This window comes from Microtus oregoni, unplaced genomic scaffold (genome assembly GCF_018167655.1).
Source record: "Microtus oregoni isolate MIOR12 unplaced genomic scaffold, Mior012 000009F_ref0000495, whole genome shotgun sequence".
In the NCBI taxonomy this organism is placed as follows: domain Eukaryota; kingdom Metazoa; phylum Chordata; class Mammalia; order Rodentia; family Cricetidae; genus Microtus; species Microtus oregoni.
The window spans coordinates 28105838-28122753 of NW_024543068.1; positions in this window are offsets into that span (position 1 = coordinate 28105838).

Below are 16916 nucleotides of genomic sequence, written 5' to 3' on the forward strand. Positions count from 1 at the left end.
GGGCATGAAAACAGAGCAGCTAAAACTCTGCCTTGTGCTGTGATGTGGCAAGCTTTCATTACATGCTGGCTGTCACCAGGCTCCATTATCATCATCATTATTACTCCCCACATAACTCCCAAGTCATAATGATTCTCCTACACAAAGACAGCAAATCCAGCCTTGTTACCCCCCCCCCCCCCCACTATATTAAGTATGAGAATCTTGGTTTGTTGCCTTGGAAGAGTTATGGATGTCTTTATGAGACTCACAAAGCAATTTATTGGTAGATAGAAATTATAGCTTTGTAAATAAAGTGGTTTACTCTGTAAATAAACACTTTATTCAGATTCCTGTGCAGTACTGACTCATCCGAGTATGAGAGAAAGTTCACCAAGTAAAACATTGCCAATCTTGAACCCTCCACTCATAAAACATTTTTCTTTATGTCCCTGAATGTATTGCTTCAAACAGCAGTCAAACCAAGAACATTATATTTTATAATTAAGGCTATGATTTTTTATTTTAGAGATACAAAAGAACTAAGAAGACTAAAAGTCACTCTTCACTACAGCATTGTGTGGTTAACAAAAACCTTTGTCAGCATTCCGATATGCATCTATTGATATAAAAATGTGTGTACACACAGAGAAGAATATTTTCAATAACTCAAATATGTGTTAATATATTCATATACTCTGTAAATTACTAACAATCTTATGTTTTCTACATTTATACTGTTTGAAAGCATTTGTAACAACTGGAGGTGAATATTCTTAAATATGACTTGTATGTATTTTTCTTGATTTCTTTAAAATAAGTTCATTGGATGTTATTATATACTATATGAATTTTGACTGATGTCTCAAACACAAACCCAAGAAACAAATTGATTCAATTAATTGAAAAGAAGTTGTGATTAAACAGTCAATACAACATATATATACCCAATATCAGTCTTCCTGAGTCGTGTTCTATAGACAAGGCCTTTGTTTTCCTGCAGACCTGGCAAAAAGCATGATTGCCTTATTTATTGTCATAAACACTTATTAATTTTGATAAAATACTCTACTACTTGCATCTGTATATCTTTGTTATACAACTTCTGTGATGAGTAACTTTCTTAAGTCCCATTGAGTGACAGAATGAGATGGGATTCAGCCAGGAGCAGTCTGTTACTGGGACCAGCCTCACATCCTGATGCCTCAAGTCCTCTCTAGTCTTTCAAGGATTTGCAAACCTATTTGCAGCTCAGGTCAACTGCAATTTTTCTGAAGGAATGCCTTCTTTCACTTTACTTGATGTTTCTCACACCTAAAATTGTATTTCTACTTTGAGATGGCACCAGCTTTCCTATAAACACCTGAGTTGCAGCAGCATGTGACAAAGACATTTGAAAGTCTGTTCATTGGAGGGTAAACCATGCAGATCTTGCCTGCACCCTGTGCTCCCAATACTTCCTGGAGAAGGCACTGTGTTCTACATACACCCTTTCATTCTCTCACCTGAGGAATAATGCAGGAATCATGCAATTGGAATTTATTTGAAAACATCACTAGGATGCCTTGGGCAGAGAGTACAGGGCAGACGGTTGTTATTTTTGGTTCAGCATGATGAGCTGATGCAGTTGTTAAAATCTTGTAAACCTGACAGCCAACCTCGTTATAATTCCTAGGACACAACGTCAAAAGGAAATATCCAAAAGATCAGATGTATTATACAGAAATAATCTCTTTATGATGAATAAAGGCAGGGAGTATACACTTGAAAAAGATTTACATATAATATCTTGAATTTTAAAACTGCAAGATGTACAGATATGTCTAAATGGTGCTAAAAACTACAAGTGATACAATTTAAATTGGTTTAAAAAGTTTAGTAGAGAGCTGGGATACAGGTCTGCCTTTCAAGTGATTATTTATTGCTAGATAGACCTTGAAGTCCATTACTAAATAGTGTTTTTTTTTATCCTGGACTATGTATATGAAACAATTTGGAATAGAGCATAAAAATTCACAAATGCTTTTCACATATTAAATCAAGCTACTATTAAGAAAAAAATATATGTATATATTACTTTTCCAATAATAGATACATTTTACTTTCTAAAATTTTATTTAAAACATTTTTTTTTAAATTTTGCATACCAATCCCAATTCCTTTTCCCTCCCTTCCTCCTGTTTCCACCACCTTTCCCCTATCCCATTCCCCATTTCTTAGAGAAGGTGAACCCTCCCATGGGGAGACAACAAAGTCTGTCACATCACTTGAGGCAGGACCAGTCCTTTCTTCCTTTATCTAGACTGAGCAAGGTACTCCTCCAGAGGGAATGGGATTCAAAAAGCCAATTGATGCATAGGGATAAATGCTGGTTCCACTGCCAGTGGTCTCACAAACTGCCCAAGCAACAAAACTGTCACCCACATTCAAGAGTGCCTAGTTTGGTCTTATACAGGTTCCCCAGCTGTCAATCCAGAGTTAGTGAGCCCCCACAAGCGCAGGTCAGCTGTTTCTGTACATGTCCCCATCATGGTCTTGTCCCCTTTGCTTATATTAATTGTTCCTCTCTATGACTGCACTACAGGAACTCGGCCCAGGGTTTAGCAGTGAATCTCTGCATCTGCTTCCATCAGTTACTGGATGAAGATTCTATGATGACAATTAAGGTAGTCATCAATCTCTTTACAGGGGAAAGGCAGTTCAGGTTCTCTCTCCATTACTGCTTACATTCTGAGCTGAGGTGATTTGTGTGGATTCCTGGGAATTTCCCTAGTTCCAGTTTTTCTCTCTAACCTCATAATGGCTCCCTCTATCAAGATATCTCTTTACTTGCTCTCCCTCTCTGTTCTCCCATCTCAACCTTCCTGATCCCTCATGTTCTCTTTGCCTCTCTCCTACTTATCTGCCCCTTCGTTTCTCCCCTCCCTACTCCTCTTTCCTCCTTCCTCCTCCTCCCTTTCACTTTACTCAGGAGATATTGTCTATTTCTCCTTACCAGGGGATCCATTTATGTCTCTCTTAGGATCCTTCTTGTTTCCTCGGTTCTCTGTGGTTGTGGACTGTAGGCTGGTTATCCTTTGCTTTATGTCTAATATCCACTTATGAATGAGTGCATACCATGTTTGTCTTTCTGGGTCTGGGCTACCTCACTCAAAATGGGTTTTTCTAGTTCTATCCATTTGCCTGCAAATTTCAATATGTCATTGTTTTTTACTGTTGAGTAGCACTTCATAGTGTAAATGTACCACATTTTCTTTACCATTCTTCAGTTGAGGGGCATCTAGGTTGTTTCCAGGTTCTGACTGTTATAAATAATGCTTCTATGAACATAGTTGAGCAAATATCCTTGTGGTGTGTGTGTTTATCCTTTAGGTATATGCCCAAGAGTGGTATTGCTGGGTCCTGAGGAAGGTTGATTCCTAATTTTCTGAGAAACTGCCATACTGATTTCCAAAGTGGCTGTACAAATTTGCACTCCCACCAACAATGGAGTGTTCCCTTTACTCCACATACTCTTCAGCATAAGCGGTCATTAGCATTTTTGATCTTAGCCATACTGACAGGTGTTAGATCTTATCTGAGTTGTTTTGATTTGCATTTGCCTGGTGGCTAGGAATGTTGAGCAGTTCCTTGAGTGCCTTTCAGTCATTTGAGATTCTTCTGTTGAGAATTCTGTTTAGATCTGTACCTCATTTTTAATTGAGTTATTTTACATTTTGATGTCTAGTTTCTTGAGTTCTTTGTATATTTTGGGGATCTGCCCTCTCTCAGATGCAGGGTTGATAAAGATCATTTCCCATTCTATAGGCTGCTGTTTTGTTGACTGTGTCCTTTGTCTTATAGATGTTCTCAGCTTCAGGAGGTCCCATTTACTAATTGGTGTTATATTCAGGAAGTGATCTTTGGTGTCAGCATGTTCAAGGCTACTTCCCCCTTTCTCTTCTATGAGTTTCAGCATAGCTGGATTTATGTGAAGGCCTTTAATTGATCTGGTCTTGAGTTTTGTGCATGGCTATAGATATGAACCAATTTGCATTCTTCTGCATGTCAACATGCTAGTACCATTTGTTGAAGATGCTTTTTTTTTCCATCACATAATTTTAACTTTTGTCAAAACTTAGGTCTTCTTTGGTGTGTGTATTTATATCCGGGTCTTTGATTTGTTTCCATTGGTCTACTTGTCTTTCTTTGTGCCATTACCAAGATGTTTTCATTACTATAGCTCTGTAAAAGAACTTGAAGTCAGGGATGGTGATGCCTACAGAAGTTCCTTTATTGTAGAGGATTGTTTTATTTATTTGTGGCTATTGTGAAGGGTGATGCTGTCCTGAATTCTTTCTCAGCCCACTTATCATTTGTAGATATGAGAGTTACTGATTTTTTTGAGTTAATCTTGTATCCTGCAACATTACTGAAGGTGTTTATTAGCTAGAAGAGTTCCCTGATAGAATTTTTCAGGTAACTTTATCTGCAAATAGTAAAAGTTTGACTTCTTCCTCTCCAATTTGTATTCCCTTGATCCCTTTTGTTATCTTATTGCTCTAGCTAAACTTTGAGTACTATATTGAATAGATATGGAGAGAGTGAACAACCTTGTCTTGTTCCTGATTTTAGTGGAATCACTTTAGTTTCTCTCCATTTAGTTTGATGTTGGCTGTTGGCTTACTGTGTATTGCCTTTATTATGTTTATGTATGTTCATTGTATCCCTGTTCTCTCCACAACCTTTATCATGAATGGGTGGTGGATTTTGTTGAAGGCGTTTTCAGCATCTAATGAGATGATCTTGTATTTTCTCTCTTTCAGTTTGTTTATATTGTGGATTATATTGACATACTTTTGTATATTGAACCATCCCTGCATCTCTGGAATGAAACCTACTTGATCAAGGTGGATGATCTTCCTGATATGTTCTTGGATTCGATTTGGCAGTATTTTATTGAGTATTTTTGCATCAAGTTTCATGAGAGAGATTCGTCTGTAATTCTCTTTCTTTTTTATGTCTTTGTGTGGTTTGGTTATCAGGGTAACTATAGCCTTGTAAAAAGAATTTGGCATGTCTCTTCTATTTCTATTGTGTGGCCTAATTCGAGGAGTATTGGTATTAATTTTTCTTTGAAATCTTCTAGAATTCTGTGCTGAAACCATCTTGTCCTGAATTTGTTTTTTTTTTTCTTTTGGTTGGTAGACTTTTGATGACTGCTTCTATTTCCTTAGGGGATATAGGTCTATTTAAACTGTTTTCTGGTCTTGATTTGATTTTGGTATGTGGTACCTATCCAGAAAATTGGTCATTTCCTTTAAATTGTCTAATTTTGTGAAGTACAGGTTTTTGAGATATATTATATAATTTTGAAGTATGATCTGATGAGCCTCTGGATTTCCTCAGTCTCTTGTTATGCCCCCTTTTTCATTTCTGATTTTGTTAATTTGGATATTCTCTCTGTGTTTTGGTTAGTTTGGATAAAGGTTTTTCTATCTTGCTGATTTTCTCAAAGAATTAACTCTTTGTCTCATTCATTCTTTGTATAGTGTCTTTTCTATTTTTATTGATTTCACTACTCAATTTGATTATTTCTCAGCACCTACTCCTTTTGTGTGAGTTTGCTTCTTTTTGTTCTAGAGCTTTCAGGTGTGCTATTAAGTTGCTAGTGTGAGATTTCTCCAGGTTCTTTATGTAGGCACTTAGTGCTATGAATTTTCCTCCTAGCATTGCTTCCATAGTGTCCCATAATTTTGAGTATGCTATGCCTTCATTTTCATTAAATTCTAGGAAGACTTTAATTTCTTTCTTTATTACTTACTTGACCCAGTGGTGATTCAGTTGAGCATTGTTCAATTTCCATGAGTTTCTGGTCTTTCTGCAATTAATATTGTTGTTGAATTCTAACTTTAAACCACGGTGACCTGATAAGATATAGAGGGTTATTCCATTTTTTTTGTATCTGTTGAGATGTGCTTTGCTACTCAGAATACAATAGTACAATAGTCTGGGCTGGCTTTTGTAGCTTCTTTGTGTCTGCAGTATGTCTATCCAGAACCATCTGGTTTTCAGAACTTCCACTGAGAAGTCAGGTGTAATTCTGTTAATTTTGCCTTTATATATTACTTGACCCTTTTCCTTTGCAGCCCTTCATGTTATGTTATTTCTTTATTCTTTATATTTAGCGTTTTGATTATTACGTGGTGAGGGGTCTTTTTTTATCCAGTTTATTTGGTGTTCTTCACTTTGCAAAGTTTACATTACTGAGGCACAGTCAGCTAGCATTTGGTTATGGTATGGGTCTCAGGCTTAGCCTAACCCATATAGAAAGATATACATTGTGACAAATTCCATTATTCCCCCATGCTAAGCAGTAATTCCATAATAGTAGATTTAAGATATAGAAAGGCACCTTTTCATGCATCTCCTACATTTCCCCTTTATGAGTGAGATACTCATGAGTCGTGGCTCTAGACTATTTTTCGCAGGACTGCTGACAGTGTAAAATCTTCTCTCCAGAGGATACACACATAGAGTATAAAAGAGTCTTATTCTTCTGCTCAGAATTTCTCTCATATTGCAACTCTTTGCATGAGTAGATACACACCCGAATGTATTTCCATCACCCTCATGGGAATCTTGGAGGAGAGAAAGTGCTATAAATATGCTGGTGGTCCTTGCTTTGTTGTAAGAAATCAAGATCCTCTGTGTAACTCAAGACTAGTATGTCTTCTACCAATATCTGCAAAAGTCAGTGTAACCCATCAAAGTAAAGTCTCATGCCATTCATTGTTCTTATCAGTAGGTTTAATGTAAACTACCTACTGAGAAACAGACAGATTTCCTGGAACATGCACAGAACAGAGCTTACAAGTATTTGATTTAAACTTTAAACAGCGTACATACTATAAAATGTTAGATATGTCTGTATCAAGTCGATTCATAGACATTCTTGCTAAAACAGCAAGGAAGGTTTATAGTCAAGAACACTGAACTGGTATAGTAGCAGAGGGGAGTTCAATTTCCAATATAGGAAAGACAGATGGAAACTTACACCAACAAGCAGAGTGGACAGAAAAATGAAGGGACATATGTTAAATATTTCTTATTAAACTAATGCATCAGGACTTTTGTGGAAGGTAGAAAAAATAACAGTTGAAAAAGCTAGGCAAATGAGGAATTTGATCAGATTTTAAACATGAGCACACATTGAAAGTGGAGAGACTTATTTATAAGGATTCTTTCTAAGAACAAGCTAGAAAACCAGAGACAAGATTAAAGTCAAGGTCAATGTTTGGTCACGTAGAGGGCTCAGAGGACTCTCATTAAGGTTTTGTCAATGATAGAGTCCTCACCATAGTGTGAAGGTCATGTGTGCAACATTCTGTTAGCTGTGTGGATGGAAGGCTTAGCATCGCTTGTTATATGGGACTTCTGCTGAGTTTATTGAGGGGATGCTTATTGCAGTCACAGATCAGATGTCACTTCAACCAGGAAACCTTTCTAGATCAATGGAGCTAGAAACATTTATTGCTTCTAAGAATGCCTACAACCTCTATTTGTTCCTGCGCGTCAAGTTTGTCAACTCGTAACTTACTGATTTATAGCATGCAGCATTTGACTCCTAATTTGCACCATGTAAAACTTAATCGTATTTTTTAGATCTAAAATATATTATAATCACAGCAAGATTTCATACAATTGCTTAGTAGCCTCAGCAAATATCAGCACCATAATGCTCGTTCTCCCGCTCTCTGTCTTTCTAAACACATATGCACATGCGCGCGTGTGCGCACCCGCACATACACAAACACACACTGCATATGTATATAATGTGGTTAAATCTTTGCTTTTTAGATTTGAAGATTGCACAGACTGTATATAACATATTCAACGTGTTGCAGTCATAAAAACAAGCATGGTTGATAGCTAGCGTCATACTCATGTTTTATGCACGATTTGGCAAATAGTAGCGAAAGATTGCAAAATTCTAAAAAGCCTAATTAGAGCTACAAAGTTTGTTTTTTGAATTAGTAGTTAACGGGTGAACTATTTTTGATATTTCCAAAGCAGCTGGGTTGCTACCTTACACGAATTAACTATGATTTCAGTTTTTAGTGTTTTAATTTTACTTAAAATGAATGTTTGTCCCTCCTGAGCAACAATAGTTCTGTAAAAGTTGACTTTTACTGTGAAAACTGAAGATAGGGGCCATATTTTTCCACATCTGTATAACTCATATTACAGATCATCTCACAGTAAATGGTTCATCAATGAGACTGAAAGTCTTAGATTACTGTTTTGAATTCAAATCATACTTTTTTATCTTTTGTAAAAGAATACATATTAACTATAAAATCTGAAAATAAAGAAAAATATTGCATACATACATGAAAGACCCATAATAACAATACCAAAGATAACTATTTTTATGAGTCAGTGCCTGATGTTGTTTTAGGACTCTTAATACTGTATATACTTATAAAAGTAAGTGACCATGCATAGTGTGTATCATATAATTTCTTTACCTCCTCCCCCCTTCTTTTTCATTTTGTTTAGACAATATCTTACTATGTATCCCTGATGGCCTAAAATTTGTTATTAAGATAAGGTAGCCTTAAACTCACAGTTTACCCTATCTATCTCTAGAGTGCTAGGATAAAAGCCATGTGCTACCATTTCCTGCCTGTTATATGATGTCTATTAGTTAGTAGTATGTTCAGAAACTTTCTCATAGCATTAAATACTAGTTTATGGGATACATAATATTCTACTATATGGATGTAGCACAATTTCTTTAGTTGGTTACCTACTTTGGGATATTTATTTTATTTCTATTTTTTTGTTCTTAAAATACTATTTAACCTAATGCCATGGTTGAAAAATATTTGTATATATCCCATGTTGTTACCTTAAACTATTATCTCAGAAGTGAAATTTTTAAATCAAATGGAGGTATGTTTTAGATACAAGAAAATGATACTGACTTAAACAACCATGAGGAGTAGTAAATATTGGTCAATGGTTTAAAATTTAATCATTAAGCCATCACAACAGTAGAAGATAACATATGTAAATATTTTATTACATCCACCTGCTTACATCTTGGTCAATACTGAAACACATATCTTATTTTAGCATTTATGGAACAATTAGCTTACTATTCGCTTTCTTTTTAAACATAATAAAAATAAAACTTATCAAGTAAGATAATGAATATACTTAATAAGAGATAGTATGGATGAAATTTATATTGATAAGATCTACTTTAAAATAACTTTACACACAATATTCCATTCTGGTATGATTATTTACTATAGATATTTACTTTGATAAGCTTTAAGTAATTGTTAATTACATATGAACTTTTATTTTGCATAGATATGTACAGGAAGGTCTTTTAATTTTAGGTCAGTTTTTGTTGTATAAAAACAGCCTCTTAACTATGAAAGATTTAAACCATTCAGATTTCATACAAATAAATTAGCAGCAAAACCAGAATCAAATTAAAGTAAAAAGGGTATTTCACCGACAATTAATAAGTAGGATCTCATGAAACTGAAAAGCTTCTCTATATCAAAGGACAACATTATTAGACAAAGTGACAGGTCACAGAATGAAAAATGATCTTTACCAATTACACATCTAATAGATGTCTAATATATAAAATATATATTAAATAATATATATATATATAATTAAATAATATATATATATGATTAAAAAACCAAACCAAAAACCAAAAACCTGGGCATCACGTTAACAATTAATGCAATTTAAAAATGGTGTTCTCAATAGAGAAAACACAAATGACTGACAAGCACTTAAAAAAAAATATTTAACATCCTTAGTCATCACCGAAATGAAAAGCAAGGGGAGTAATCAATCACTATCTGATTGGATGGAACTCATGCATGAAACTGTTTGGGTGGGCAAGAACCTGAAACTAGACAGACTATTGGCCTGAGGGGAGAAAAAAACAAATAATACTGTGTTACTAAAAGAACTCAGACATCAAATAACTTGAAATGGTATTCTGTTCTATCCATAGATCAGCAACTTGCTCAGCTATCATTATAGAAGATTCTTCCTGCAGTGGGAACTAATACAGAAACCCACAGCTGGAAAATGTACAGAAAATCATAGACGCTAGAACACTCAATCCTAAACTGCTTTCCCCTCAGGCATCACAGGGCTATGGGAAAGAAGACAGGGAGCCAGAAGGATGCATGACAGAAAGGAAACAGTATCTTCCAGACACAACAGGACTGACCCACAGGATAGCTTACAGAGACAGTGGTGATATGCACAAAGCCTGCACAGGTCCAAGCCAGATAGGGTTCAAGTCCTGAGAGTGGGGAGTAGGCACAAGCTGCCACCCCTAACCAAGAAGTTATTTCTTGATAACTGCTTGAAAAGGATAAAATTAGTTTTTTCCAATGAAGTCTCACTGAGTATACAAACTAAACTTAAGTGTAGGCTTCGTTCCCAACATTAGAAGGCCAACACAAAATGTTCTCAGTGGCAGATTTTCAAATTTATTTTATGTCTTATATTGCTTTGTTTGGGTGTTTTTAACCTTCCTGGCATTTTGCTTGCGTATTATGGTTTCCTTTGACTGTGTCTGTGTGTTTGTGTGAGTGTATGTTTCATTCTGGCTTACTTTATTTTTTATTTGCCTGTTTATTTTCTGAAGAGAGATAGAGATAAAGAATGGAGTAGTATGGGTGCTGAGGAGGGAGAACTGGAAGGGGATGAGGAAAAGTAAACTGTGATCAGAATATATTGCATGAAATACTTTTTTCAGTAAAATAATCAAATTTGTGAGATATCACTTACAACAGATTGAATGCCTCAAATAATATTAAGCAAAAATGAACTAAATCTATTTTTAACTTTAAGCAAAAATAAAAAGGAAATTAGATAATTTGGTATTCATTTTATAAAATGGAACTTAAACTATTCATTTCCATGGCTACTAGAAAGATGGGAAAGTATATACCATATTAGTCTCAGTAAAAAGAAAGTGATTAGATTATTGAAAGGGAAAAATAGGGTTCAGAGAAAAGAACATTAGAAGAAATAGGGAAGTCATTTCTTAATAACAGATTATTTAATCAATAGGATATGCAATTCATAGCAATCACGCAACTAATCACTGAATTTCCAAACAAGAAACAAAAACTGATTGGACTTAAAGACGGAATAAGAATAGAGGGATCTTCAATGACGGTAGGAGATTCCAATATTCTTAAACAATACCCTTGAATGGTTAGGGACAGCCAAGTGAGGAATTAGAACTGATTTTCCCTCACAACCAAGTTGATACAACTGACATGGTTAGAATACAGCCCTTCCAACAGTTTAACACACATGCCTTTCAGGAGAACACAGAATATTTACCAGGACTGACAGTGCTTTGTCTCATAAAACAAGCCTCAGTAAATTTGAATATATTCAAATTGTCAAAGTATGTTCCTTGAGCATAATGAAATCAAATTGGAAATCAGTAACAGAAATGTCACTGGAAAGTTCTCAAATATTTAGAAAGCAAACAGCACACTTCTATTTTTGATTGTGAGCCTAGCCTTTAATGACTGAGCCATTCCCCAAGGTCACAGCTTATTTCTAAATAATCAATGGGTTTATATAAAATAAAGGGAACGTTTTGAGCTTAATGAGAGTTAAAACACAAACACACCAAGATACTAGAGAGAATTTAGAAATTTACAGTATTAAATAGTTATTTGAGCAAAGGTTACAAGTAAATACTTTCAACTTGCATTTTAGGGAACTAAATAAAGTGCAGAAACCTCATGCTATTGTAGAAGAAAGGAAATAATAGTAGGATAACTACCAATGATACATAGAACACATACATAACAGGAAAGACTGAAATCAAAGGCCTTCTTTAAATATACTATATGTATTCACTTGTATGTCGCTTTCAGTCATAAAACAAAGAGAACCAGCTTACAACGAGGACCCTAAGAGAGACATACATGGATCTACCATACATGGGAAATAGAAAAAGACAAGATATCCCGAGTAAATTTGGAGCTTGGACACCATGGGAGAGGGTTGAAGGGGAGGGGAGGAGAGAAAAATGTATGGCTCAATGAACTCAATAAAAGAGTTGTCAAAAAGATTTATTTATTTTAATTTTATGTGTATATTTGTATGCCTGTGTGAATGTGTTACCATGTGTGTTCTTGTTGCACTGGGAGGACAGAAGAGGGTGCCAGATCTCTCTGTGCTGGAATCAATGCCACTTAGTTGTTATATGTGACTTTATGTGAGCTAGAAACTGATTTCTGGTCCTCTACAAGGACAACAAATGCTCTTTCTCTAGTCTCCTCAAATGAGTCTGTTTTTGAGATGATCTACAATGTTAGTAAACTTCTGGCTAAACTGATCAGAAAAAAAACAGTCTGAAAAAACAAAAGTTACTAATATAAAGAATTATTACTAATATAATAAAAACAGTTTGTTTTCTTCTTTTAAAAAAGAATAAAAAAGAAAATAAAAAAGAGAAATGTACTATCATCATTAGGATTATAAACTGCTACAGTTTGAGCTACATTGTTCAAATATCCACCAAATATTAGCAAAAATTCATTTGCCTGATAGTGGCATTGCATCTAGAATATGCAAAAAACCCTCAAAATTCATTATCAAGCAAGAAAATCTCAATATATGTGAGCTAATGTCTTAAAATACTCTTCAGAAAATGTTGTAAGATTTTCAGTAAGAAATAAGGTTCAATTGAAAGAGCACTCATCATTAGTTATCATGCAAATTCAAATCAAATAATAGTGCACCATCATTAAGGAGTTGTTAGGATAGCAGAGATTAGCACTAGGATATTTCCTGAGTGTTAGTGAGGACATTCAGGGGTGATATGAAGAAGTAAAACAAAATTTGTAAATAATTGTGAAGTTTGTTAAACATTTAAGTTACATAAGACCCAATTACTATCTTCAGGCATTGGCTCCTAAAGAAAGAAAATAACTGTTTATTTAAATACCTAAGCGAGGTTTATATCTCTTCAGTTTTGATAGATAACAATTAGAAACAACCCAAGTACCCATACTCAGTGGAATGGATGAATAATTTGAGTTATATTCATATCACAGAATGCTATAGAGAGAAAAAGGATCAACACTTGCCATGAAATAGATGGTCCTCAAAGGGCTGTTGTGGAAAGGAGGTTAGAGTATACACTGTGTGATTCTACTTATGTAAAGCTATAGAAAATGTAAACTAATTTATTCTGTTAAAAAGCAAGCCAAGGTTTGTCTGAAAAAGATAGAAAGCAGGAAAGAGAGGAAGTTGGACACTTTGGAGACCAGAGGATATTTTGTTGTCTTGATTGTGGTGATCGTTTTATGAATAAATCAAAATGTCAAAAATCTCCCAGAGGCCCATGCTTTGGTTTTGTCAGCATGTCAATTGTGTTCTGATATAAAATTATCAAAAGGAATTATGTTTCTTGATTTGTTTATTTGAATGAATATTTTTGAATATTTAGCTACTACTTAATAATTAATATTTACATGTAATCTTGTGCTCACTTTAAGGGTATAAGTTATTATCTTACAATTTTATCTTAATAGGTTTTTAAAAACAAAATCCAGCTTCAACAGTTTTCAAGAGTAGACCAACAAGCCAAAGTAATGAAGAAAATTATGTGAGGACAAGTTTACCTTTCTGATAAAGTATTACTGTTTTTTTTGTTTTTGTTTTTGTTTTTTGAGACAGGGTTTCTCTATGGTTTTGGAGCTTGTCCTGGAACTAGCTCTTGTAGACCAGGCTGGACTCGAACTCACAGAGATCCGCCTGCCTCTGCCTCCTGAGTGCTGGGATTAAAGGCGTGCGCCACCTCTGCCTGGCAAGTATTACTGTTTTTATTTTGTATTTATGTTTATTTCTTTTGTATTCAGAAGACATCTGAAAGAGAAACCTGTTATTGGTAGTGTTTGCAAAATGTTATGATCATGTATGCTTCACAATTTTTTTTTGGCCATGGATATTTGTATGAATGGTGAATGCATATTGAAAGAGGGTAAATATTTCAGACCCCTTCCTGAAAAAGATGAATAACAGTGACTGGTAAAAACACAATGGATGTAGGTCAACCTCTTCTTTGCATGTAACAAATGTGAGACACTAAAGAGAATGGCGATCTTGTGTACCTGGCCAAGCACTATAACTGGTATTGTAGATGTTTTCTTAAGTTATCTTGGAATACTACCTTAGTTTGTATTTTCAAATTCCTGTTCACCTTTTATTGGTTAATGTTCTATTGCTGGGAAGAGACACCATGACCAAGTCAACTCTTCTAAGGGAAAGCATTTAATTGGGGCTTGCTTAGAGTTTCAGATGTTTAGTCCCTTATTATCATGGTGGGGATCATGTGATCATTCAGGTAAACATGGTGCTAGAAAAATAGCTGTGATGGGCACACAGTAGGAAGAGACAATGTTGGCAATGGGTTTGGGTTTTGAAACCCCAAAGCCCACTCCCGGTGACTCATTTCCTCCAACAAGGCTACACTTACTTCATCAATGCCACACCTCCTAAATCTCCTTTAAGTGTGCCATTACATTTTGACTAAGCACTCAAATATATGAGTTTATGGGGGTCATTCTTGCCATGGAAACCTAGATGGCTGAAAAAAATGTTTTTTCTGTTATATTTAATTATATTTGGGTCAAATGTGGTTATCAAATTTAAATAGACTCTGAGTATTATTTTGAGAAACAAGGCTACCAACCTATGTTTAAAGGAATGTGTGAATGACTTATTAGACACATTTGGAAATGAAAATCCTTAATATTTGTACATTTTATTAATATCTGAGGAATTATTTTTTGAGCACTCACTATTCATTTTTAGACCTACTCAAAGTGACATTATTTCTGCATGTGGGTGAGGTTGAAAGATGGTGTCAAAGTACCACATACTGCAGTACCTCTACAATGAGGACTACTTAGAACTCAAGAACAATGGCAATGGGTTTTTGATCCTACTGCACGTACTGGCTTTGTGGGAGCCTAGGCAGTTTGGATGTTCACCTTACTAGACCTGGATGGAGGTGGGTGGTCCTTGGACTTCCCACAGGACAGGGAACCCTGATTGCTCTTTGGGCTGACGAGGGAGGGGGACTTGATTGGGGGAGGGGGAAGGAAATGGGAGGCGGCAGCGGGGAAGAGACAAAAATCTTTAATAAATAAATAAATTTAAAAAAAAAGTACCACATACTAAGACTTCCATGGCTAATGGGAGAAATTTCAATAACCATGTGGCTATCACAATGATAATTTTCTTATATGAAATATTTATTCATGAAGATTATGGGATAAGTTTTGTTCCATAAAATATAGTGAATTCCTACAACACAGCATCTCTAAATGTGACCTCAGTTAGAAGTAGATTCATTTTAAATGCAGTTTAAGATAATATCACACTGGAGTAAGATGCACCCCTAATCCAGTCTCATTGTTTTCTGTATAAAAATGATCGCATGAAGCCAGAGTCAGAGAGAGAGATCCAGAGACCCAGAGAGAAACACACACACACACACACACACACACACACACACACACAGAGAGAGAGAGAGAGAGAGAGAGAGAGAGAGAGAACAGACACACATCAGTGAAAGTCTTATAGAGATTTGAGTTGCATAGCTACAAGCCAAGAAATGATTGCCAGCAAGTCTCTAGACACTAGGAAGAGTTCAGGAAAGATTCGTTGCAAGTGTCAGAGAGATGGTAGCCCCACTGACATTCATTTCTGACCTGTACCCACCATAATTAGGATAACAGATTGCCATGGAAGCCTCCCAGATTCTAGAAACTGCTTAGGGCAGCTCTATGTATAATAAAAATTTTATATTTTCCTTGTATTGTTGCTTCTTTGGAGAATTTGTTTATTTGAAGTTGACTCTCTACTCCTTTTTCAAATTTCTAAAATAATTACAAACTTAAAGGAGGAAGTCACATATAAAATCATAAACTCTAGAAGTCTGAAAAGACCCTGTAAGGTCTTTAACTCAATCTTCTTCTCAGTGCAGAGATACTCATCCACAATAGAAATTCTACATTGTGTGATCTACAAAAGAGAATACTACCTCCTTATAGGGTGGTGCTTGTCATTTAAATTGTGAGAAGCACATATACAAATTTTCAACTTAACTGTTTTGTTTTTTTTTTTGGTATACAGTTCAATTTTGTTAATCACAGCCATACTGTTCTCTTTAATGTACTTTCTGTAAAATCACTGCTCTGGACCTATTGAGTAGCTTCCCACCTTTTGTTTAAAAACCCTATAAAGAGAGGTCTTTCCTTTCCAGAGATGATGAATGGTCTCTTCAGTTTACCAACCAGAGCTCGGTCTGATACCGAAGACCTTCGCCCTTACCCCTTGCCACTCGCAGCAGGCAAGAGAGCTGGCCCAGGGTAATGAGGGTGGAAGAACTACCCCCTGCCCTTCACCATATGCCATACACAGGAAAGCAGGCCCTGTACCCAGCCTGGGTACACTTGAGCTAACCTTATTGTTCATGGCATAGGTGAGCCAGCCCTGAGAATTTGAGAGCAGGAGAGCTGATCCTAACCACTTCCCACCCACACAAAGCAATCTGGAGAGCAGGCCCTGCACCTTACCTGGGCAAACAGTAGAGCTGTCCATGGTGTTAAGAGTTTGGGTGAACAGGACCCAAGGGCCTAAGAGCAGGAGAACTGACCCCACTCCCTGCTTCAGGCTGCATTGGCTGAGCTAGCTGAGGCAGTGCTGGAGCACATGGCCAGGTAGTGATAAAGAGGGAAAAGCTGATGGACTGACAGAACCAGCTACTACTCAGGCCCAGAACCATCCCACTTCAGCATTCACCTCAACTATAAACTGTTGGAGCATGAGAAGGGGGCAAACCTACAGATCCAAAGCTACAGGGT